The 27,852-nt window shown below is 37.1% G+C and overlaps 1 long non-coding RNA gene across 1 annotated transcript in view; it reads left to right on the plus strand.

Annotated features, from left to right (window-relative positions):
- Nucleotides 1–27,852, plus strand: part of LOC147514715 (uncharacterized) — a 68,481-nt gene that overhangs the window by 6,813 nt on the left and 33,816 nt on the right. Inside the window, exon 5 of the long non-coding RNA XR_015209508.1 lies at nucleotides 739–911. This is a non-coding gene — a long non-coding RNA (uncharacterized LOC147514715). The remainder of the gene's footprint in view (nucleotides 1–738; nucleotides 912–27,852) is intronic.

The raw sequence follows: 27,852 nt of genomic DNA on the forward strand, positions 1-27,852 counted from the left end.
TAATCTCATCTAAAGTCTTGCAGTTACTATTTTCTTTACAAGGTTTTCCCATATTCTACATATATTTAATCTGTTTTTTTACTATATTAATATAATTATTAATGCGATATAGTTGTAAGTTGTGACCTTCTTTATTATGAAATTAGAAGCATCTGCAAATACTGAGAAATTGCAAGCAATCCAATTATTTATGTAATGAAGAATTCAACATGAAATAGGCAATCTCAACACCATATATATGTAGAATACTCACAATAAAGGGCAAAAGACGACGGAGCTTGCCAGCAATATTAAACCAATCAAAGAATACAACCTTGGTAGTTGACTTTTTGCACCTAAGACACAAGTGAAGGTACCCTTTCAATGTCCTTATCTCTTCAAGGTGACACCAATGCTCTCCAGACTAGTTCTTTTACTGGAAGCTTTAGATCGCAACAATGACGATCACACCAATCCAAGGCTGACATAATAATCGATTGCAGGCTAATTTGCTGGAGTTACAAATAAAAGTCGACAACCCAGGCATTTCAATCAAAATATTTTTGGAAAGTTCTGTTTTTGGCAGTCCATCCAGGCATAAGTTGAATGCTTGAATGTAAAAACGGTGCCTCTTGATGCTTATATGTTTTGCAGTTCCCTGCTGATAACCACTATTGTGGTGAAATATATAGTAGACGAGAAGCTATGCTAATAAGAATTTGGATTGTCCTCATCTTTGTATATTCTTGAATAATTCAGGCATGGTTTGAAACACAAGTTGGTGGTGGTGGTTTTGATGATGTGGCCTCAGGGTCCTGGACTGCTAGCTGCTCTAGCTATGGCTACATAGGTCCAAGCTCAACAAATGTTCTCGGGCCTGATAGTATTCTAGAATCGACATACTTGTACATACAAATGGAGTATTGCCGTCGGTATGATCTATTATTTACCCTGTTTGTTAGTGTTTAGTGTCTCTATTCACTTTCAGTGACTCATAACTTCTGGTCTAATAATCTAATCTAGTATTTCCTTCAAAAGTGAAAACAAATTACAAAAATAGGGATAGCGAGACTAGGGAATGAGCCTTTTTAAACATTGAATCGAATTTTTTAAATAAGTTGTCACTATGCATATTGGGATTTCTACAGATGGAGTCTTGGGTGATTAACTGCTCATGATCTATGTGCAAAAATTTATAATTATGCTAATTTATCGTAAGTTTAGATACTGATAAAGTGATATATGAGGTGTATCTGCTATATTCATTTAAAGTTTACTAATGTTGCTACACTTATGAAACTCTAATTTGGTAATTCTAATTTAGAAAAGAGTTTGGTAAATCATTATAAATAAAGCTAAGGTAAAGTATTTTTTACAAATTAAGATTTGCAGTAGGAAGTGTTGACATGTGCTTCTGTTGTGATTACAATTTGGTATTCGATGCTGCAAATTCTCGTAGACGGAGTTTTTTAGTTTCATAGCTTGGACAAATTTCCTCCCACAGTTGGAAATAGAATGTGAGATAGGACTTGTCAGGCATCATGCCACTATCTGTCTCCTTTGTTCCTATAGGGGGACTATTGAACAAATATCTTGGGGATGCATTTATTTATGGCTAAATCTATCGTGCGCGAGATGTACTGAAACTAATGGTGCGCGCGTTTTCTAGCCACACATTTGCGAGGGTAGAACCGGAACAAACCGGGTGAACAAGTCAATACAACAAAAAAGTCACATAAACTACTATTCCAGGTCAACAAGTTAATCCAACCAAAAAGTAACAAAAAGTACATAACATTCGAGTATGATATATATAGAGATTCCAGTGCTAATATGACATATATAGTGTCATATATGAGATAACATTATCGGTCATATAAAAGTGAGATAACATTCGAAGTAAGACATATATAGTGTCATATCTATCGTGATTGTTGGTACCGAACGATAAAACTCTAATTGACATATATTATAAAAGTGACATAACATTCGAAGTATGACATATATAGTGTCATATCTATCAGTGAGTATCTAAAATTATATGACATAACTCCTAGGAGGTCGGAAGATCTAAAATTATTGTGAATATACTGCTTTGGTTTCTCTCTCATTATGATGAGGACTTGCCCGATTAGTACTAATTACAGTAATGAGATTAAGAAACCAATTCTTGATTGTAATGCGTGGGGAGAAAGGGACTATGAACATCTCATTATTCATAGCTACCGAAACTATGAACAATTCTACTTTCGGTATGTTTCAGATAATCGACGCATTCACTACGAACAATCAATGTTTATAGTCATGAGCTATGAATATTCTTTGTTCATACCACAATTCGACTATGAACAGTGATTGTTCATAGTTCGGTAGCTATGAACGATGATTGTTCATAGTTCGGTAGCTATGAACACTCAATGCTATGAACAATGAGTGTTGAGCTATGAACAATGATTATTCATACCACAATTGACTATGAACAATGATTGTTCATAGTCGTGAGCTATGAACATTCTTTGTTCATACCACAATTGGATTATGAACATAATGTAAGGTTGAGGTTGGAGCTTTGCAGAGGAATATGTCATATGTTAACATAACATTCTAGTATGACAAATATAGTGTTATATCTATCTGTGATTCTTATGTTATACTACCAAACTAATATATTATAAAACTGACATAACATTCGAAGTATGACATATATAGTGTCACATAACATTTGAGTATGACATATAGTATCATATATATCGATTGATCGTAGAACTTATGACATACTACCAATGTATAAAACTCATACTAGCATATATTATAAAAAGTAACATAATATTCGAAAGTATGACATATATCTAATTGTGATTGCTACGCTTTATGAGACCCAACGATAAAACTCTTATTGACATAGCTTATAAAAAGTGACATAACATTTGAGTATGACATATAGTCATATATATCGATTGATTGTAATTTTTATGACATACTACTACCAAACGTATAAAACTCTTATTGACATACTATCCTCTTAAACAATTGTTTTATTGTACCATCCATAAAGTATGATATATTTTCTGTTTATAGAACATGAGTACGATAAACTACATCCTATATGACATTTTTTATAACATATATCCATGCTTTTTACAATGCAATACCGGGTAGTAGGTCACGTGACTCAGACTCTATGAAATATTAACTTATGAGTAATACTCGTCACACCCGATTGTCTTTCTACACACGGCAAATTTATTCCAAAAAACTGGTACGCTCTCTCTCTCCACACCCCATTTTTGTTAATATGACCATTATAACCTTAAATAACTCTCAACTCTCTCCACACCCCATTTTTGTTAATATGACCATTATAACCTTAAATAACTCTCTCCACACTCCATTGTAATTCAAACGAAGCTCTTCACCGCACTTACTACTCTCTATTTAACACTCCTACCACTCATGCTCTCTCTCAAATTTTCCCCCTCCCTCTGTTGTTCTCTTTAGGTTAGTCTTGAGTCACCCACAAAATTGTTGTTATTCCCACCAAATTTTCACTTTAAGAATGGACTCATGTGTCTTTGGAAGCAACGTTCAAGATAAATTCTCCCGCCAAAATCAAAATGATAACTTTGATTAGTGTTAAAAGTGACATGGAGTTAGCTTTAACACTATCGCAATCAAATTATTATTCCGATGATGAACTTTACAACAATGTTGAAATTAGCTATCCCGATATGACCGAATCATTTACAACAATTGAGGTAATAATGTAATTTGAAAGCTTGTATTTTTTATTTATTTTATCAATAACTTAGCAAAAACAATTTTAAATCAATAGTATCTAAGATCAAGGGTTTACGCAGGTCTTCAAGATCGCCACTCGTTGATCCGATGGTGTTTCGGTTTGGTATGATATTTGAGTTATGGTTGTGATATCAAGGTCCGATAATTCGAGGGACTTGAAGACCTAGAGTTTTCTTGAGTTGCAAAAGGAGTGGAAAATTTAGACCATCCGTAAAGCCGAAAATATTGAACAAAAACCAAAGAATATAGGCAATCCGGTTTGAAGAAATGTGGTCATCCATTTGTGTTGAAAGGGAATTACGAAATGAAGGTGGATGGATATCGAAGTGTTATGTGTGGAACTCATAATCATACTATTGGGGAGCATCTTATAGGTCGCGGCATTCCGGAAGGTTAAAAGTCAAGAAAAATTGATTGTTCAGATTTGTCTTTGAGTGGTGTTAAACCGCTTGAAATTTTACCCCTCTTGAAACAGAGAGATGACAATAATTTGTCAAACAAAAGCACTTTATACAATTATCGTCACAAGAATCAGTTGGTTCGGTTGAGTGGAAGAAACCAAATGCAAGAATTTCTAAGAAATTTAGAAGAATTTGGGTACACAGAGTTTCATAGGGATAATCCAGTAACAGGTGAATGTAGAGATTTGTTGTTTGCACATCCCCAATCAATTCATTTGGCAAAGTGTTTTCCCGAGGTCATTGTCATGGATTGCACGTACAAGACGAATGTCTTCAAGATGTCATTGTTTGAAGTTGTTGGGTTCACATCCACGATGAAGACATTCTGTATTGCTTTTGGGTATTTGGAGATTGAGAAAGAAGGTTCTTACCTATGGGTTTTGAAGAGGTTGCGTGATATTCTAGACTACAAAGCTACTTCTGTAAAGATAATTACGACTGATTGTGAGTTGGCACTTATGAATGCGATAGCTATAGTGTTTCTGAAGTCACACACTTCTTGTGTCGAAGTTCACATCAGGAGGAACATTGAGACAAAGGCCAAAAAAACATTTGAGAAATTTGTTGAGTATGAACAATTTATGTTTATGTTCGAAACAGTGATAACAAATCGTATTGAAGTTGAGTACTTAGAACACCTACGTTGTTTTAAACTTGAGTACGGAGATCATTATGGTGTTGTGGAATACATAGAAGACCAGTGGCTTTCGAAGTACAAAGAAAGGTTTGTCTCGGCTTGGATAGATCTCCATATGCATTTTGGTACTTCGAGCAGTAACCGAATTGAAAGTATGCATTCCTCTTTGAAGAGGCATTTGCGTTCTAGCAATAATGGTAACTTCTGACGAAACTTTAATTTGATTAATAATCTCCTGACAAACCAAGTGACAGAAATTGAAAGTTCTTTTAATAGGAGCTTGAATCTGCGGGATCATCGTTACAAAAAAACACATATGTGCAACTTAGAGGGTACATTTCTAGAGATGCATTGGATTTGATAGCAAAAGAGCTAATAAGGTCCGTTAGAGTTGCGGATGATGAAATTCGTTGTCGTTGGTTTACAAGAGTATGTATGGGCTTCCTTGTGCGCATGAGTTATGTGAAATTGTTCTAATTGGTATGGGAAGCATCCCCTTATCTTTGATACACCCTAGGTGGAGACATCTTAGTAGCACTCGATTGATCTTCCTAATGGGTCCTTTGATATTTAGCCCGAAGCTTGCAATTTATTCGGAAGAAGTTTCACCGCTAATACCGGATGAACAAAAGGTTTTGATGCTGAAAAAATGTGTAGAACTAGGTGATCCAAAGGCAACTTTCAGGCGAGAGCCGGGTCAACACCAATGTGAGGGGTAGGCCACCGGAATAAAAATTGGTGTGAAGACTTGTAAAGATAAAAGGGACACAAAAGAGAGCCCGACTTCGAAAGTATGCACAAACGGTTGAGGAACAAATTGTAACTCAAGAAAGCAAGAATAGTAAAGCCAAGAAGTTGGTACCATGCAAAAGAAAACCAAGAAGAACTCATATTCAAGTGTTTGTAGATTTATTCGAAATTGGGTCTAAATGGGATGATGGGCTACGTGACTTAAATCCATTGATCTGAGACTTCATTGTGGATTGGCAAGATGTTGAACCGAATGGACATTATGGATTTAGCGATTGCACGATGCTTAGGGTCTAATGGAGGTGATGCATGGATTCTTGTGGAGGGCTCTTATGTCGACAGAGTTGATTTCCCATGAGGCAGATTATACTTCAATGATGGGTGGAGAAGAACGAAAAGAAGCGATCAAGACAAATCTACGATGTACAGTTCCATATACGATGAACCCCAAAGAATGGTTTGAACTTCCTTCAATGGGATTTTTAGCCGCTAATACTTTTCGGTGTGTCCTTGTCGTCATTGGAGAGAAAGAATGTATGTCATACTTTCCTTTGTGGATCGCCCCGATCCAACTTCGTGTCCGTGATAGCGCGCAATAGGCCACATTGGAAGAGGCACACATTTTGTGAAACTCGTGCTTGAAGATGATAGTCCTATTCCGCCACTTGCTCCAGGGTGGGAGTCATTTGCATGGACAGAAGCTTGGGATTGGGCAACTATAATGGAACCAAGGATCGTGAAGTGGTATAAAAAAGGGTTCCAAAAATGTTATGGATTTAGACCTTCGAACTATCCTTGTAATTGTGGTTTTTGGCTTTAATATCTATTTTGTGTATGTGTATATACCGGTCATAAATTGCGAATGTATTAGAATATGTCAAAAATGGTATTAACTAGTTTTTGTTAAGTGCTCAGTAAATAGCATTAAAATGCAAGAATATGGTAAGTGCTTTGTCGGTTTAAGGTAGGAACCAAAGGCGATCGAGCTTCAGGGCGGTGAGCTTTATCACTTGTGTTGTGACAAAAGAACACCGGTTGCCTTTTTACAAAGACAAAGTGAACGAGGGACTGATGGGTTCTAGAACAAGCTATCTTAATTGTAATAAGAATTCGTGGACCCGAACTAGCAAGGATATTCCTATCATACAAGAAATGCAAAAGATTTTTTTTTTTCTCTTGTAAACATAAGTCGAGTATGTTTATGATGCTCGCAAATGTACTCGAATCCTCGTTTTTATAGCTAATTTTGGCACTTGTTTGAACTTGCATTAATTTAGTGAATTGGCAATGGAACGAGCAACCCAGAGTCCAATACACATCTTAATCTCTGACAAATGTTTCTTAATCACGTTTTGCACAAACTTTTGTTTTTCAAACATTCTCTTATAACATTTAAAAGTTTGGGATATCATATGTAGCAATGACTTCATAGAGATTACAATTATCATTAAACCCTAACTATCAATGTTCTAAACCGTCATTTTAAACATGCCTCCACGAACACGAGGATGATCAAGCACCTAAACCCGAAAAAGAAAATGTAACGAAGTGCCACCAATTCCCATTGTTGACAACTCCTCCACTAGAAATTTCATTGCCAACCATCGTGGAAGCTTTAGAGTAGGTTCATCTCTCTTTCATTTTGATTTAGTTATGACATTTTTTCATGCTTGTCGAGTGAATGGATTTAACGATCTTGGCGTAAGTAGGGGTATGGACAAAACCAAGTTGGTTGGTTTCGTCTTTGTCCTCAACTTCTCTCTCATTTTTTTTCTTAAGCCCCCAATACCTTTCTCCTTCACCCAACTCTCTCTCTCCCAGCAGCTCCACTCCATCCCCGCCATGCAAGATACTAGTTGAATGTTCTTAGAATTTGTTGTTCTCTCGCCAAAATTTTATAACCGGTCGAAATATATTTTATACCCCTTTATCTTATCTTCACTCTCTTATCTTATCTTCAATGCTACTCTATTGTCCTCCATACTACATAGTGGACTTTAAGTGTTCATACTCCTAGTGGCTCAAACAGGGGGGGTATCTCAAATTGACCCATGAACATTCAGGTGTTCATACTCTAGTGGACTATGAACACTGAATGTTCATACTCTTGTTGGACTATGAACATTCAAGTGTTCATACCATTGAATTATGAGCGATTGAATGTTCATACTCTTGTTGGACTATGAACAATGAATGTTCATACTCTTGTCGGACTATGAACAACTAATGTTCATACTCTTTGTTGGACAACTTTATACATTGTCGTGATATAAACTTTCTTTGTTATATAGTGTTGTGCATAGCTTATTCAGTGTCATCCATATAATGTTGTATATAAGCTCATGAAAGTAGATATGACACTATAACCGGTCATACTTATATGTTATGTCACTTCTTACAAAATCGACGGGTCGGTATGTCACTTACTTTAAGTGACATACTTCGCAAGGTAAAACCCAATCGTTGACATCTCATCGCATATGTCGATGCTTCCACAATGCCATTTCTAGTTGTATATATTTGGCATAAAAGTATGATATACTTTCTGTTTATAAAACTATCCTTAATTCTTATGTACCGGTAGTAGACCAATGACTCGTGACTCTATGAAATTTTGCATAACATACTATACTATGTATGTTAATTAAAAGCATATTTACAATTATTTTTACATAATACATTCGCATCACGCGTTGGGTATGTACTTTGTTATGTATGACGGTATGCTATGATATTTTCCATGACATACTATACTATGTATGTTATTTATAATCACATACATCGTTATTTTACATAGTACCTTCGTAAGGTGTTACTTATGACATACTTTCTTGGCTATGGACTATTCGGATGACATACTATCATCAATATAATGATATAGACAATTATTTGTTTATACTAATTTTAGTGAAGCGTTTTTAATGACATACTTTACTACATTATGAGCTAGGATTTTTAGTGAACACGGTTTACCCGCCGGTAAAGTTAAACCTGTTTTTAGTGGGGAAGAAGTTGGGTTAGCATTACAAATAAGGATTCTTTGGAACCATCATTATGGTTTGACTAGAAAGATGCCTAAAGAAGGTGATGCAACCGCCGCGGCTTAAATATTTTATGCAGAAGAGTGCCGAGAATCCCGGTTTTACTACGCTATTGATCTAGATCAAAATGGGACTGCATAAACTTTTTCCGGGTTGATGGGAGGTCTCGAAAGTATGCGATATGAGTATTTCGGGATGTTGTCTCTTTTGATACCACATAACGCACGAATGCATACTCTATGCCTTTTGCCCCCTTTTATCGAGTCAATCAAAGATTGATTGATTCAGCTTATTTGGTTGCTATTTGCTACTTGATGAGACGTAAGATACATTCATATGGTTGTTTAAGGCCCGGCTTTGTAGCCATGGGTGGTCGTGGCGCCAACCGTAATCATCACTTACGGTGATAGAGCGATGACGCAGCCATTGCAAAAGTGTTCCCCGATACTGGCCATCGTTATCATCTTTGGCATATTATGCAGAAATTTCAAGAGAAGCTATCCTTTACTAAAATTGAGACACCGTAACCGACTGAATAATACTATTTCTCCTCGATTTTTTGCTAAAGGGTAATTGTATGTATTAGATAGCAAAGAAAAACAAGATACATTTTGTGAGGGGCCCTAGGTAGACCACTCCAATACACATTTCCTAAATTTTTAAGAAATAAATCTGAAATAAGTAGAGTGTTGATTCTCTAACCTATAAACAAAATTGGGTCTATTCTCCCACCATTGCTTTCGGCCTTTTGCTGTGGTCTCTCCTCGTGATAAGATTCTTTGGTTTTGAAAGAAGATGGTGTACAATAATAGAGAAGAATGAGTTGTCCGCAAAATCCTTGGTTGACAAAAATGTATAATATCTTGGGAGAAATGGGTTCCTTGTTATCTCGGTGACACATTTTTTCTTTGGTATGCATACGACCGGGAGGAGTGAATCGATGAATTCTCTATTACGACCATCTGTAGAATTCGAAGCACTATGCCGATGGAGTTTGTACATGGTAATGAGAGATCTTTGGCTTTGATTGATTGCTAGGAATGAAAGAGATGCCGACACGCGACTAAGCATAGTTCACTTAATTGTGGCTAAAGATGCTTTTCCTCCTTATGCATGCGCAAGGTCTAACGATTAATGCATTCAATATATTTAAGGAGCAATTAGAGAAGGCAAAGATGGAGTACAAAATTGATGGGGACGAGATTGTCAACAATGGAACCGAAGCTACATGATGAAATTGAGAGACCCCAGAAGAAGTCCGTTTGGAAAGTGAGTTTCAATAGATGAACCTTAGAGGGAGACTGTGGAATGTAAGTATTTTCAGTTTATGGGGTTACTTTGTGGTCACATGTTAAAGATTTTTCAGCTGTTATTTAAATCGAAGAGATTCCAAGGCATTTTCTTTTGAAGCCGGTGGATGCAAAAGGCACACACGATAGAAATGGAGTTTCATAATTGGATTAGTGGCCGGCCATGAAAACCATGAACTTTTGAGAGTGGCTCATTGTATCAAGGTTGCTTCTCAAGTGGCTTACGATGTGGGGAGTAGTGTTGAGGCTTATTCATATTTTATAGAAAAGATGGATGAAATGGCTAAGTTTGTCTCAACGTTGAATATAGCTTCGAACGAAGGAGAGGCTAAGATAATGAAGTTGAAGAGTCTTTCTTTGATACCTCATTTCATAGGTTATGATTGTGATATTAATGTTTAATTTGATATAGGTTTAGTGTTTAATGTTATTTGATTTATTATAATGTTTAATTTGATATAAAATATATATATAATATATATTTTGACTTCCAAATCTTTATTTATATATAGATATTGATTTTGAATCCCAACATTTCTCAAACAAAAGGGAGGAAGAAAGAAAGCAGAGATGGAAATCCCCCTGAGAAATAGCCCTAAACAATCCAGAAGAATGTGTAGAAACCGCGGGAAAATAAGACTCGAGAAATTGTCCAAGAGAAAAATAAGACGTAATTTGTGAAATGTAAGTATTTTTGGTTGCTAGGTTGCTTGGTTTGTAGGTTAATACATAATCTATGATATGTGTTAGAAGGTGCACATGCTTTGTGCATTTTGGTATTTTTTGACCCTCTACTTGATATATGAAAGTGATTATCTTTGTGGTTGTTCATACCTATTTGGGGTATGAACAATCACCGCTCAAAACCCCAATATGAGCTATGAACACTCATTGTTCATATCTTAACATGACCTATGAACAATCATTGTTCATGTGAACAACCATTGATGATGCATTAGCCAAATGCATATGTCATTGAACTTGGCATATGTGATGCAGATGTCAGGTTGGCTCGCATATGTCAATGAACTGGAAAAGCGGGCAACAAAGTCGGAAAGACATGGGGCCGCCATATTTGATCGTAAACGTCAAAAATAAGCATAACCCATCGCTTTGCCGTGGGCACCACCCTCTCGGCCTTAAATCCATCGTTTAGGCATTCAAAATCACGCTTTTGCCGCTTTTAGGAAAGTTTTGTTTTTGCTATATCTTTTGATAGGAGAGTCCGTTTTTTTATTTGGCCATTTGTGTTAGTTATATTTTGATTAGTAGTTTCTTAATATGCTTATCCCAAAACTTTCCATTTTGAAAATTTTCAAGTTTTGTGGTAATCGTGGTATTTCGCCTATATAAAGGCCGGTAGTCCAGATTAGAGTTTTCAATTTTGGTTTTTGAGTTAATCATATTAAGAGTTACCACAATTGGACTATGAACAGATGATATTAAGAGTTAATCATATTATGAGCTATGAACATTCTTTGTTCATATCACAATTGGACTATGAACATTGATTGATCATAGTTCGAGTGTGACGAAAGTATTACTCTTATTTATAAGCCCATATAAACTCTGAGACAATTAAGATCTAACAATTAATTATCCTCTTAATTATCGCTCCATTAATTATTTTTACATAATACATTCTGTATCAGCGTTGGGTATGTAGATACTATGTATGTTCTTTATAATCACATATAACGTTATGAAACATAGTACCTTCCGGAAGGTGTTACTTATGACATACTTTCTTGGATGACTATTCGATGACATACTATCATGTATGTCAAACGAATGATATATATACATTTGCATTGTCTATACTAATTTTTAGTGAATTTTAATCACATACTTTACTACACGATAATGCTTTGTGAGTTTTGAGATTTTATGCTCCCTTGGAGCCTTGGAGGAATGAATGTTGCACGCGTCAATGAATGGTAACGAAAGTTAGGAAAATTTTCTAGTAGGGTGGAGTCCAATACAATAGCTAACACAATAGCATTTTGGATAGTGATGGATAAATATGATGATCTATTTTGGATGATACTTAGGCACCTAGCTTTTTCGGATAAGTGTGTAACTTCGAGAACTTATAAATAACTATAAATAATTCCAAAATATAGTATTTGGTTGAATATGGATTTTGTTAGTTGGTTCAAATTTTCGTTTCATATGATTCTTAGGAAATTCGAAGAAAAGAGTGGAATCCGAAAAAGAGAAGCAATGAAATCTCATGTAATGGCATCTAATTTAAGAGAGAGAGAGAGAGAGAGAGAGAGAGAGAGAGAGAGAGAGAGAGAGAGAGAGAGAGAGAGAGAGAGAGAGAGAGAGAGAGAGAGAGAGAGAGAGAGAGAGAGAGAGACTTTTTCGTAGAGAGAGAGTTAGATATGACATTTTCTTTCCTTTGTGAGAGAGTTAGAGAAAACTTTTAGATGATTTCTTTGAGGTCTTTTCAGAGAGAACATAACAACAAGAAGTACCAAATCCAAAATAAATTCTAACTTCATTAAGTCATGAGTATCTCCCAATAATTACATAGTCATAAAAACCAAAGCACCTAATGAGTAATCAAATCCTCATGAAATTATCCTTAACAAAATTGACATTTTCAGCAACATGGACAAAATGGATCATCACTCTTGTCCAGTTGTCCCCACATTCTAAAATCTAAAGTATTTGTTAAATTTAAGAGAGAGAGAGAGAGAGAGAGAGAGAGAGAGAGAGAGTTAGATATGACATTTTCTTTCCTTTGTGAGAGAGTTAGAGAAAACTTTTAGATGATTTCTTTGAGGTCTTTTCAGAGAGAACATAACAACAAGAAGTACCAAATCCAAAATAAATTCTAACTTCATTAAGTCATGAGTATCTCCCAATAATTACATAGTCATAAAACCAAAGCACCTAAAGTAATCAAATCCTCATGAAATTATCCTTAACAAAATTGACATTTTCAAAGAACATGGACAAAATGGATCATCACTCTTGTCCAGCTTGTCCCCACATTCTAAAATCTAAAGTATTTGTTACTTACGGACCCCAATTTGTGTTGGGGACTCCCACAAAAAAAATTATTACAAGTGTGCCATTGGTCTCAAAAAATCTAAAAAAAATAATTATTACAAGTATGCCATTGGTCCCAAAAAAAAGTTGAATTGAAAACCCCAAACTTAAACTAACTGGCCAGGTCGTTTGGATTCAAGATAAACGACTTGCCCAAGTCGTTTGGGATTTTAGTACAAAACGACTTGGCCAAGTCGTCTGAGACTTAAGTACAAACGACCCGGCCGGATCGTTTTGGACTAAGTCCACAAACGGTGTGGCCAAGTCGTTTTGAGACTTAGTACAAACGATCCGGACAAAGTCGTTTGGACTAAGTCCTTAAACGATTTGCCAACACCGTTTGGGACTTAGTCCAAACCCATCCACCATACCGGGTCAAGAACCCAAAAGCGTAACTTTAAATTTTTTGAAAGTTCAAATCCCAAACGACATGGCCATACCGCCCGGATCGAGTCCAAAACGATGTGGCCATGTTGTTTGGGATTTGACTTAGAAAAAAATGGCCACAATGTTGGGACTTAGAAAAATCCCCAACGATATGGCACACGTTTGGACTAAGTCTCCATCGATATGGCCACACCATTTGGACTTAGTCCAAAACGATGTGGCCATGTCATTTGGGATTTGAACTTTGAAAAATATAAAGTTTTGTTTTGGGCTCTTAACCGGTGTGGTCGGGTCGCTTGGACTAAGTCCCAAACGGTGTGGTCAAGTCGCTTGGGACTTAGTCCAAACGACTCTAGCCGAAGTCGTTTTAAGTTTGGGGTTTCAATTCAATTTTTGGGGACCAATGACATACTTGTAATAATTTTTTTTAGATTTTTGAAACCAATGTCACACTTGTAATAATTGTTTTTTTAGGAGTCATCGCCCAACACAAATCGGGGTCCAGTCATCTAAATGGGACTCATAAACAACCAAAGCAACTAATGATCCGAACAAAATATACATTTTCAGCACCATATACAATGGATAATCACATTAGCATCCAAGATCCACATTCTAAATTTATAGGCAAAAACTAACTAAAGTAATCGAATGACCCCCGAAAAGATATGCGGTTTCAAAGAACAAACACAAAATGGATCACCACTTTAGTTCCCATATTCCAAATCATTTTTTGGCTAGATGATATAGCAACCATTCCCTACTTCTCTCCTTTTAACACCATGAACACCCTTGCTTTTTTGTCATCATCAAGGAGCTCTAAAGCTTTAATGAAAGTAATGCTATCTAGGTCGGGCACATTTTCTAATCAAAGAATGATATTTTGCTTCTTCTCAGATGTTCAACACTAGAACCAGTAATTTGTTTCTTCATATTACTTAACCCTTTTCAGATGTCGCAACAATTTCCATGCCATGAATTGCCTCTTCCATACCCTCTCCGGTGATTTTTCAAGTATTTCCTAGCATTGGATTGATTGCTTGATCGTTGATCGATTCCTCTTAGCATTAGTTGATGGACTTGAACATTGTTCATCACCTTTTGCCTTCGTTCTAAATAAAAGACATATTTATTTAATCGATCGGTTGATAACTTTAATACCCCGGATGAGTATGCGACATAGAAAATGACGCCAACAATACATGTGTTTACCAAGTTACCAACTAAGTGCGTGTATAGTTCATTTATCCTCTTCATAATCCATAAACCAAAATGACAACTGAAAAGGACTCCACCATTTTGATCCTTACCATGGCCCAAAGCAGCTAATTCTTCATCTACTAAGTTGATCACTGCGATTTGGGGAGGAGTCATATTGCCTCTCGCTTCAGATTTCGGTCAGCTCTTGCTGCCTTATCCGATATATTGATTCAAGAAGAATCATACTCGTGCCTAGACTGCCTAGAACGATGCATGATACGATGATACGCTGATTTCTTTCTTGAAAGTTCGCACCATTTCCACTTCGATTTGTCCGAGCCATATTAAACCCTGAAATAAAAGTTTTTATAACTCTCCTCGAGGTACCAATCAACCACCCTACCTCTACTAAAGATCGGTAAGAATCGCTACCGCTTTGAAGAAGCGAGTAGTGAGTAGGTGTAATCGGTCCGGGGATTAATGGATGATTTTTCATAACACTACATTTCTTTACAAATAATTATTAAATATATTTAACTTTGAAATACCAACATAATGAAGCCAATTAAGAACCCAATCAATCAATAAACAATTAAAACACTCAATCAACTAAAATAAATATGATTAAAGTGTAGAACTTTACAGAATCGAGGGTTGGTCGAATCAGCAAAATGTTGAGTTCAATGTTTAACATTGAAATAGTGAACAAAATTACTCGGTTAATCGGGCCTAATCGCCGAAAGTACTTGAGGAGTTTTGAGTCCGATTGGATCGGGATTAAATTGTTAGTCGGTCGGCTAAGCAAAATGAAGTTATAGTACTCAACCGATTACTCTGGGGAGTAATTTCAACGATTTAATAGCCTAGACTAAAGCTCTATAAAGATGTACAAATGCTCCAAAATAAAATGATTTCCAAAATGATATATTACTTAAGTTTGGTGGACGTGGTGGAGACTGGAGAGAGAGAGGAGGAAATTTCGTGATTTCGGGGAAGGAAATTTTTGCGAAATTATCACGGTCGAGGGTGGTTTTGGGGAAATCTTGCTTTGGTTAATGGAAGAAAATTTACCTCGAATTTTTATTCTTGATTTAATCCCGTGAGTTAGGAAGATCTAAAATTATTGTGAATATATCTGGCTGGTTCCTCCTCGTAGGATGAGGACTTTTGCCCGATTAGTACCAATGGCAAAGACGATGAAGCCTCACCTCCACTACTTAACCCTAACATCTTCATCACTCAAAGTTCTCTCAATCCACCGGATCAACATAAACTTCCCCACTCAAACTATCACCGGGTCATTGACATTGCAAAATAAAAAGAAGAAGAAAATCAAATTTTTATTAAAAGCACGCACCGATAGCAAAGGATGGAAAAAATTTCTTTCTTTCTAGCTACGCCTTTCCTTTAATTGAAGAATGAAGGGACGAAAACCTTTCACAAACCGAAAAGGCAAAACCCTTACCCGCACAAACCTCAAAAACCGACAAAACCTTTCGTGATTCCATGATAAAGAATGATAACTCGCCTACAAACCCGTCCCAACGTGTTCCAAAACTTTATTTTATTTTATTTCATCAGTCGCTGAGATGTATCGCGGCGCCCCTCACATCTGGGCCACTCACACACAAGGGCGTGGTATGTATTGCATCAATGGCATCGTGATCTATGGTCTCTAAGATGTATCGCGGCGCAGGATGTGAGGGCTTTGGATCAAGATTGCGTGATGCAATACACACACAACCCTGTGGATGAGTGGCCCGGATGTGGGCGTACCATACATCTCGCGCAAAGATAGATTTAGCCCTAAAATAAAGGGAGCTTGTGTAAGTACTCTCCGCTCTACACCCGCAAGACACGGTCCACACATCGTCGTGGTTCCACCAGCATACCAATTCATCGTCATCGGTCATTCCCCTAAACACCAAACTGCTACAATTGATTAGGCTATTTCATTATGAGCGCTATTTGATTAGGATCGCTACAAACAAACAAATTGATTATGTTCTCGTTTAATTGATATATAACCGCACTACACATTGGCATGATAACGGGCTACATTGTTTATTTAAAGAACAAGCATAAGAAACCGTAATCGATAATAAACTAGAAAGATTGATGTCCGACATGAATGGGAGAATGGAGTGATTGCCGATGGTTGGGATTCTTTTGACAAATAACAACTTCTCTTCACTGAAATCGCATCCAAGGATCTTATTGATTTGATTCAAAAACTGCAATATTTTTCGTGGGAAGGTCAACGAAAATGGGTGACGGTAATGTAGTGAATAGTGAATACAATTTGTCCAACGAATACGCCCTCGGTTCACTCCACAACCTATTGTCGTAATCATGTAAAACCCTAAATTCTAATTTCTCAAGCATTGTTCTCCTCACCCTTTAACCTGAACATAATAGCAATAGTACCATTAAACTAAAAGCGGTTTGTGCGACTTTGGTGGGGATTTAGTCCGCGGTAGCCCAATCCTAGTCCAAGATTCGAGGGCAATGTTAAATACCAATATGCCTTCCTCATAAAGAGACCAGTGAAGATATCCTTTTGCAGCCACCGCTGGTCGCTTCCCGACGATCGTTCATCATAAAATGCCAAGTCCAAGTCGTTCAACCTTCTCCATTCCAAACTTCGGGAATCAAACAATTCAACATACTTGATGCAGATAGCTTCGTTTTTATCTGCTTTCGGGTAGGCCTTTACAGAGTTGAATTTGGGATCCGGACAATAAACATAATGGTTCCATTGAATTCACCAACATTCCATGGGATTTTATAAAGAATCTAACCCTAGGAGTATGATTTGATACTCATGACATACTTTCTTGGATATGACATACTATCATGTATGTCAAACATATTGATATAGACAATTATTTGTATATACTAATTTTTAGTGAAGCATTTTTAATGGCATACTTTACTACGTATAATGCTTTGTGAGTTTTGAGTGTTAATGAAGTGAGCTAGGATTTTGCAGCTTCCATGGAGCCTTGGAGGAATGAATGTTGCACACAGCACACATAATGAATGGTACGAGTTAGGAAAATTTTCTAGTAGGGTGGAGTCCAATAGCTACACAATAGCATTTTGGATAGTGATGGACAAATATGATGATCTATTTTAGATGATACTTAGGCACCAAGCTTTTTGGATAAGTGTGTAACTTCGGAACATAAATAATTCCAAAATATAGTATTTGGTTGAATATGGATTTTGTTAGTTGGTTCAAATTTTCGTTTCATATGATTCTTAGGAAATTCGAAGAAAATAGTGGAATCCGAAAAAGAGAAGCAATGAAATCCCAAGTAATGGCATCTAATCTCGAGTCCAAGTAAACAATTAGTAGTTAATCTTACTTATCGATTTTGTTTACAATCATTATCTCTTTGTTTTTATTGCTCTACCTATCACTAGTCCACTTAACGTTTTGCAACATATTAATTCTTGAACATGAACTAAGTAAAATACTTTACTCGTGTAACTAATTGAAGTCATAACCATGGAAATTCCTCGCGAAGAGTCTTGAGCTAGACCTAATGCCCTAGTAGGTCTACGGTTTAGCGAATCAACATTTAGAAGAACATATGAAATGTGCATGTTTAGAATCAATAGTAAGAGCTCACCAACACCCCGATGCAAAGACAATAGTGTTAAGGTATTACAAATCTAAAGGCTACATTCTATTGACTTGTTCAATAACCCTAGAAACCTAATACAAATATATACATACCCCAAATATATGCCCCCGCATTGATTATAATACCCTTTGAGAATGACCTAAATATCCTTATTATGAATAAAGGTAATGCAAGGAAAGATGCAAGCAATAAGCATTTCAAGTTTTTCCGATTCCATAGAGATGGAGGTAATCAAAGACAATGCTATGATGCAAAGAACACTTTCGTGCAAGCAATTAAATTACGTTGAGAGCGGTAAATGGGAAAGGCTTAGTCAAATGCAGTGTTAAGAGATCTGACCTCTTATTTTCTTATAGTTAACTAAAGTGCAAGAAATCCGAGCACCACAAAGAAGCTCCATCTCCAGGCTTGTTTAAGAAGTGTGAATGCAGTTTAAAATGTAATGTTTTTGTTCTTTTTGTTATGAAAAGGTTAGGGGTTTAATACCCAAACCTGCATTCAATGAGTTGTATCCCAAGGCAGTCTTTTTTTCCACAATAATTGTAGGCTTTCATTCCAGGTGGAGAGTAGAGTACAAAATTGCATCCCCAGGCATACTCAAATACATTACAAATTGAAAAAGAGATGAACGATATGGAAGATAATCGAGTGAGCGGATTTAACGATTTTAAGAGAAAGGGGGGCTATGCAGACAAAAACCAACTTGGTTGGTTTCTGTCTGTCTGTCCTCACTTCTCTCTCATTTTTTCTCTTTCTCCTTCACCCATCTCTCCCTCCCCTGCATCACCGATTCTCTCTCTCTCTTCCAGCTCCGGCTCACTCCTGCCACTTTTGCATTTTATAAGCAATATTGGTATTTGATAGTTTAGAAAACGCATGATGATAGAGCATTAAAGCTTATTGTTTTAATACCCATTTTCTACCAATGTAGAATCACTTGCCTTTAGTTAGAGCCCAAGCAAAAGCCCCGACCTAGCATTGTTCCCAAAACACTATCCTCCAATATCATCAATTTACCTTTTTAAGTCCGCTTTTGAAACCCTAACTACTCTAGTAAGTTAGCCACATATCCCAAATGATGGGTATGAGATACTGGAACTGCCAAGGATTAAAAAGAAAAAGAAAAAAGGTAACTTAAGTTAAAGAGAATGTACATCAAAAAATCAAGAAATTTAGATACAATTCAAACAAATGGGGATATTATATCCAACCATAATTCAGTCAACCATCCGTGTCCTGTCTCAATTGGTCTGTCTCCACATTCTTTTCTTTCTCTCAAAAGAGACAACTCACTAACAAGACAAGTAAACAAAACCTAATCTCACCTTCACAAACTTGAGACGGGCTATATGCAATGCAACACATCCGTGCACCTAGTATAAAATGTTTGGTCTTGAGAGTGGTATTGTATCCGGACATGGATATAACACCATGACATAACCGATGTGTACCGATCCGGTCAACATATGGGGAATACCAGTTGTAGCAATGAAATCACATAACATGGAACAATCTATTTATTTTCCATGACTCTTTTTTCCTAAGCAATTTATGCATCATTTATATAGAAAAAGTTATTCGGGGGTGGGGGCACATCCGGTTATTGGAACGCACTGGTGACTTCGATGACGCCGAAGTCCTCCCGAACAAGCCAAGTTGCCACCCACAAGGCCACAACACAAAAGATAACACAAGTCTCTAAAAGCTTTGTAACAAAACTAAACACCACCGCTTCATGCATTGTGGTGCCATTTACACAAGTTAATATATATAACAAACTTAAAGAAACTACAAATTGTCCAAAAATACATGATGAACAACAACAAAATTATACGACTAATTGCTAATATTTAATGTAGTCCTACTCTAATTTCGATAAGTATGGTCGGACACAGAATGAACACCTAAGTGTAAACAATTAAGCAAACATAGATGTCCAAGTGAAGTAGTCCTAGTCCCAGATCGGACTCGTCCCGTATATATATAGCGTTTTTTAATTATTGGCTAAATATTGTAGATATTTTGGTAGTACCATCTTGGGTTGCATATTTATTTTTGCTATGTATACTTTGGACAAATTTATCTAGTTTTCTTGAATTTAAACCTTTGTACCATATATGTAGAATGTATATGACATGATTTGAATTAGGATGGTGAATTTTAACCAACTTAAATACCCGACACATTTTAATATAGCTATACATTTTCTTTACCACGGGTTGCAAGTGAATAAGCATTTGGTTCTACTATCTTGAGGCCTCATTCTTGTGAGTGAATAGGTCCGTTCCAGTACCAATGCTTTCGAAAGTGGGACGCTTGAGGACGCATTTAAACCAACCAAACTCCCTTTTTGTCCCCTGTGAACCCCCCAGTCTAGATCGCTTTCGTCTTCACTTGAAAATACGTCCAATTTACTCAAGAAACAAGACTTTTTCGGGCTCTATTATTTTTAGAGTTTATGCGGAAATTGAAAACACCCCATAATTTCAAACTAAATAAAATCATTGTGAAGTAAACACCCTGAACCAAGTAAAATTATACCAAGATTTAAGATACTAATTTCAAAACAAATAAGATAAAAAATAAAGTATCTTCAAACCAAGCAAAACCGAATAAAGATCGATATATTAAATTCACATCAATAACTAACAAATATAAAACATCCTCGTAAAACATACCCTTCAATACAAGAAAATCAAAGTAATCAATGCACTTCCTTCATCTTCGGGCCATTAATAATAATAATATGATCTAGTGATACGCAGAAGAGGTGCCAACGACCGGTCCAACCTCCTGATCATGTTCAAAGAAAACTCCAGATACAGAAATCGCATCTCCGCCCTCGAGTATCCATAGACGGAGGCAGGTCGCATCGATGTCACCACTTTGTCCTTGCGTTTAGGACATTCATTGTAGCTCCCATTGATGACAATAATTTCATCAAAGGCTCAACCCGTCAAACCGGGGCTCCCCGTAAAAGCGGCATCCAGATTGATTCTAGGCGGAATGCCTAGAATCTCGACCAACAGCCCGTGAGTCAACTCCTCCTCTTCTTCTTCACCAAAACAAAATCCGACTCCCTCCAACTCCCGGTGTTGTAGAACCGTCTGACCAAGTCTTCATGGTAGAAGTCTTCGATTAAAGTACCGTGACTATTCCAGTCTCTACTAGCCATTTCACACCGTGAAAACGGCGCGAAATGGTCGGGATAAAAACTGCTCTCGGTATAATCTGGCGTTGAGCCATTTAGAGTTTGATTACGGTTTGGGGTTTGTAGAGAATGTGGTAGTGGTGGTTTTACTTGACCGACTTGAAGAACAGTGGAGGTGGTGGAGTGGTGGCGGCAGCACCAATTGGTTTGATTTGTGTTTTTTCGAACAAAAATGGGTTGGGATATGATTTTTTTTGGTGGGTTTATGGTATTATTTTTTTTTTGCTTGATTTTTTTTTTTTTTTTTTTTTTTTTTAGGTTTGGAAGATGTTAATGGCGGTGGAAGATGAAAGAGATGAACTGTTGCGTGAGAATGTAAAAGCTGAAGGCGCTCTCCATGGGCTGGTGGTGAAGTTGAAGTTAGGCTAAGCCCAAAATCGAAATTTTCGATTTTTCGATTTTTCGCTGAATTTCAAATCAAAATTCCCGCCCGTTACCGGTCCGATTTTTGCGAATGAGATATGGAAATGATCAGGAGAGAATTTCCTATCCAATGATCCATAAAACACTCTATTCCGACTTCGGATGACATACGTGATAGTGGAAAACGCCTCGAAGTGCGTGCATGACGTAAGTTATGCTTAAACGAATGAACTCTAAATTAATAGATCATGTCAATCCGAATCGTAATACAATAAAACGGCCTAAGCAACTCTAGTGGGACATAAAACATTTAGTATCGAAACATTTAACACCCACCCCAAACAAATTTTTACAAGACTTTTAGAAAAATTTGTTTTAGCAAAGGTCTTTTAAAGTCGATTCCCAAGACTTCCTAGATTACTATGTTTATTTTATTTTTTTTTTTTTATTTTAGTTTTAGAAGGAAAAACAATAAGCAATAAAGACATAATTCACACCATAGAGAAACATGACTCAAAAATCCGAGAAAAACATGCAAGAGTGGAAAACGTGAACTATGTGAACCGTGGACTTAGGATCCGGTACTTACAGCCACACACACTCCATCGGAGGGCCCTTGTTACCTTAATGGTGCACTCACCAATATATTGGAATGAAAGGAAATGCACCAACACAGAAATTTGAGTCGTTTATAGTCAGATACTCAAGACTTTATCTAAAACATATGTATGAACATGCAGTTGATTATATATCAACAACCGAAATAGTTGTGGATCATTCCATAAATAAATATCACAGCAAACATATCCAAACACAATGAAACACCAAGATTTCCCTCACGACCGCGACCCTAGTGGAATCCAAACGAAGTCGGATAACCCTATTGTGTAACCTATCATGCACCTTATTTTTCATTTTTGAATGAGTGGGTGTTCTAGTAAATAAGTGTGGAAAAGTGAATGGTTGTGGAGAATATGGTAGATATGGATAAGTTCTAGAAAGACAGCCTGTACACAATGAGGATTTGGTTTTAGCACTGAACTCATTCATTGTGTGTGTAGGGACTGTCTCAATTCTGAAAATGAAGGTGTCAAATAGTTTGTCCTTCTGAAGTATCTGTTTGCTAGGAGGATTTAAAAAATTATAGAGCACAGAAGAAACAACAGGATCGAGTGCAAACTCGGGTTCCTTTGAAAGGGTGGAAGGAGGGGAATCGAGGTGGATGTTGTGCTAGTTAGTTCTTGATAGGGTGAATTGTCACCTACTCGAAGAAACTCATCAAATTCCTCATCTAGATTGGTCATATCCACATTACTATGGTAGTCCTCTACATCTTTGAGAAAGTCATCTATCCCGTCCTCATCAATAACATGTGTATCGACTAGTGTAGGAATGAAAATGTTGGAGTCTGACTTTCCAAAGGAAAGAATTTTGGGCATATGACTATCAGGGAACGTGTTGTTGAAATAATATCGAGCAAAGCTCTCGATCATGCTAACCTCTCCATCCATAGACGAATCGGGTAACTGCGTCCTTGTTTTAAAAACATTGACTTCAACAGCAAGATGGCCAAAAGACATGGACATTGAACCATCACGGCAATTAATGAGCGCATTGGCAGTTGCCAAGAAAGGACGCCCTAAAATGATCGGGACAGAGTCGTTAGCGACTTCTGTATCGAGGACTACAAAATCAGCCGGATAGTAGAAATCCTGCACTTTTACAAGCACATTTTCGACTACACCCTTAGGATACTTAATAGACCGATCAGCTAATTGCAACGTCATTTTAGTGGGTTGCATTTTGTCTAGACCTATTTGTCTATACAAATAAAATGGGAGTAAGTTAACACTAGCCCCCAGGTCTAATAACGCGGTCGTCGTATAGGAATCTCCTAAGGTGCATTGTACAGTAGGACGACCAGGGTCCTTGTACTTAACAATTCCATTATGTTCAGATAAGGTTGGGAATTGTTCTGTTAAAAAGGCGTCTTTTGGTATATTTGTCTTACGCCTAGTAGTACACAATTCCTTAAGAAACTTAGCATGATGTGGTAGCTTTTTAATAGCTTCGAGGAAGGGAAGGTTTATAGTTAGATTCTTAAAACATCCCTAATCTCCTCATAATTTGTATCCTTAGTTAACATGGCTAATTTTTGTGGAAACGGTGGTTTTACTCTATATTTAGCAATGGTATCACCCTGGATGTTTTACCGTAGCTTTCTTTTCTTTGGTTGTGTTACTGGTACCTCTACAAAGGTGGTAGGCTCTTCAGTTTCTATTTCAAAGATCTAGTAATATAGCGGGTGTAGGAACTATCGGTGGGGTAACTATAGGCATAGTTACTTTGTTATCAACCACTCTGCCGAGCAGGAGTGGTGATGGCATTTATCTCACCTACATTTTCAAATTCATTACTAGTATTATCCGTTACCTCAAAGGCTGTGTTTGTTGTTTTAGGATTAGGTATTGCGTTACCTGGAAACACACCTTTGGTTTGGGCTTTATCTTGAGCCAACTGTTGGGTTAAATTAGTTACGGATTGTAGAAGCTGTTGGTTGGATTGAGCCATGGTTTGGAAAAGTTTTTGGCTCACTTGTATAAAGGTGTCAAGACGATCCGGCTGTGTGGGTGTAGTGGTCACGGGTGGTGTTACTGGAACTATTTCCCGTGAATTATTTATTGGTGGATTTTGATAGTTATTATTTACCTAACGATACCTCTATTAGCATTATAATTATTATAATTACCTTGACCTTGTGCTTGACCTTGTCGGGTTGCACTTGGTTGTTATAATTATTAAAATTACCCCGACCACGCCCTTGTCGTAGTGGAGCTTGGTTAAAAAGCTGCGTTAACGTTAACATATTGATGATTGTACCCTTGAGGTGTGACGTTTTGGTTATTTCTCCAACCGAAATTGGGATTTTGTCTCCAAGGGGCGTTAGGTTCACTATTAATGGAACAAGCCTGTTCATAGGCTATAGGACAGTGGGATTCGGGATGCTGAGGGCTCCAAATCAAAACTACATGGATTTGAATTTACATTCATAACGGGATTGGCTTTTGTTGTACAGAAATGGCATCTACCTTTTTTGTGAGGGATTCAATTAGAGTTTTAAGCTCAGGATCTGATTTAACCTCAAACATACTGGTAGCCTTAACTGTGGAAGAAGAACTAGTGGAGCGGGAGTAATCGTCACTACCCCCCCAATTATTATTACGCTTAGTTTGGTCCTCTAAAAATTTATAAGCCTCCGAGGCTCCTTTGTTTAAGAAACTACCCCCATTCATTATGTCAAGGACTTCTTTATGGTGATGTTGAAGTCCTTTGAAAAAGGCACCTAACTAACGCGGTCTTTTCGCTAAGTTATGATGTGGACACTCTATAAGCAGATCGGTGAAACGATTCCAAGCCTCTGAAAATGTTTCATGAGGATTTTGTCGAAAGAAATGAATCTTGGAAAGCATCTCATCCGTCTTTAGGGGTGGGTAAAAATGTTCCATAAACAGCTGAACAAGTTTAGCCCACGAGTCCACGTTAAATTAGGCTTTGGGCAGTTAACCAAGACGCCTTTATCGGGCTAAGGTGAAAGGGAATACCCTTAATTTAATTTAATCGCACCAACCGTAGGGTGGTGGAATGTTGTTAAGGACTTGTTCAATCCTACGCATGTGCTGATAGGGTTTTTCATGGTCTAACCCATGAAAAACGGGTAACAGATTAAATATATTTGGGGGGATTCGAAAATCCCCCGCTGGGTTTGCTAGAACGATGCAAGATTTGGGGCTATCGCTCAAGGCTTTGTAGAAATCCGAGAGGAGTCTCTCTTTCTTCCCCATTTTATCGGTGGTGTGTGTGGAATAGTAGCTAGAGGTGTAGTGTGTGGTATACTAGATAGACTTGATTGTTGATGTTGTTGTGTATTTACGCTCGGGTGTTTTGTGCGACCGCACCTTAATCTCATGCAAGACTAAGTCGAGCTTAACTACACATGCAACACTCCAAACAATTCGATATACTAGTATAAACCTCTAACGAGAGATGCGAGGTGTGGAAGAAAGGAATACCTGATTGGCCCTTGCTTTCCCTTATGAATAAGCGTCTTGTTTACGCTGTGTTCGGTGTATATAAGAGATTAGAACACCTGAAAAACTTGACAACTCGAAGTTGAAACAAGCCGTGGAAATCCTGTATTTTCGAGAAGAGCGCTGGCGCTTATCTTATGCTGCCGCTTCAAGGCAAAGTCGAAGCTCGAAGTAAGATAGCGTCGGGTCTCTTTTTGAAGCTGGCCTTCGATGTATAAACGAAGTCCATAAGATAGCTGGTCGCGCTCTCTTTGAAGCGTGGCCTTCAGTCGTTTTTCTCGCGAATTTTTCCAAAACTGAAACGGCAACCACAAGATGAATCAAACAAGGGTGGGTGGGTGAAATGGGACTTAAAAATAACTAATTATATTATGAATACAATGCTAAAGTGCAACTAAGACGCTAGCCATTTTGATAAAGATTGAAATTTATATTTGATAATCAGAAAATGAATAGTTTACCTACGAAATGAACTACGAATCCACAACGTAAGTAAACTAAACTTATTACTGATGCTCTTAGTTTATCAAAGATTTTATTCTACTCTCAACCAATTGAGATATAGTGGAGTAGATAGAGTTCGTTCCACTCCTAGTGCTCTAGCATGAATGTTTTCTAATCTAACTAGTCGTTTTTAAGTCTATGAGAGTTTTACGAAGGGAATTATACTACGATGCAACTACCCACAAGATGCAACTAGTCGGTTATCGAAATACTAAGGGGAATGCTACGTTGATTCTATGATAAGGAGTTAGAGGGGATTGATTCCACCATAACTCAACTTAATCCACTAACGATTTAATCGTCGTCCGTAATCCGAATTGAACTGCTTCGCAGAACAATTGGTTATTCCTAATCCCTAATTATACATGGCATTTCTACCAATTCATAACTAGCATGTGAACAATTAAACCCATTCTCATGGTGAACTAATCATTTCTAGAGTGGAATAGAAAATACGACGATTCTACGATAATCGGAATCAAGCTTTCATCAAGGCTTCACAACCCCCTCTAATGGAGGTTTAGCCTTGAATCATTCCGCAATCATTTCCATTTATATTAAAACTAAACATAATATAAAGCATTGAAATTTATTTAATTAAACAATAATGGAAATCTAATTAATAACTATGAAATGATAACGAACAATAATGGAATTTAGATCTAGAAATCGAAATTGACAAAATAACTATTTTTATTATCTAATCAATCAAGAACAATAATTTGAGAGTTTAATCTAAAACAAGAATTGAAATGAAATTAAACTTAATTAAACTAATGAAAACTACATCTAGAATTAAGGTTTAATGGAGGCTAACTAATCTAATTTATTTTCTAACCTAACTATCTACCATTAATGAAGAGCTAAGCTTTTGTTCTTATACATTCAGATCCAAAATTCGTGCATGGGCTTGGAGCCAGGGTTTGGGCCAGAGAATCAGGCCCAAAACCCAATTCTTTCGGTCCAAAAAGGCCTCTTCAGCTGCAGTTGACTTCCACAGACTTTTCGTCCACTTCTGCTCCTCTGATTGGGTCAAGGCTTGGACCATTGCAAAGCTCTTTCCGAGCCGGTCGTTTTGACATAAGGTATGCCCAATTCCGAGGTCTGAGTCCAAAGATACGGCTTTCGGAAGTTCTGCTGACTTTTGCTCCTTTATCTCGCTAAAGTGGTACATTTCTGCACATAATGGACTTTGAAACCCGAAATGCATAAAAAACGTGTCAGTGTTAACTCTTACTTATTATTCACATAATTGGTCTAACAGTATGATTATTAAGGGGTTAAAACTACAGTTTTGGGCTCTTATCAGGACCCTCATCATGCGCTTTTGAAAACTCTTATATATTAACTTCAACATGTGGATGCAATGATTTTGGAAACTAGGGATGTATGTTTTGTCGTATTTTGCCG

This window comes from Coptis chinensis, chromosome 2 (genome assembly GCF_015680905.1).
Source record: "Coptis chinensis isolate HL-2020 chromosome 2, ASM1568090v1, whole genome shotgun sequence".
NCBI classification, from domain to species: Eukaryota; Viridiplantae; Streptophyta; class Magnoliopsida; order Ranunculales; family Ranunculaceae; genus Coptis; species Coptis chinensis.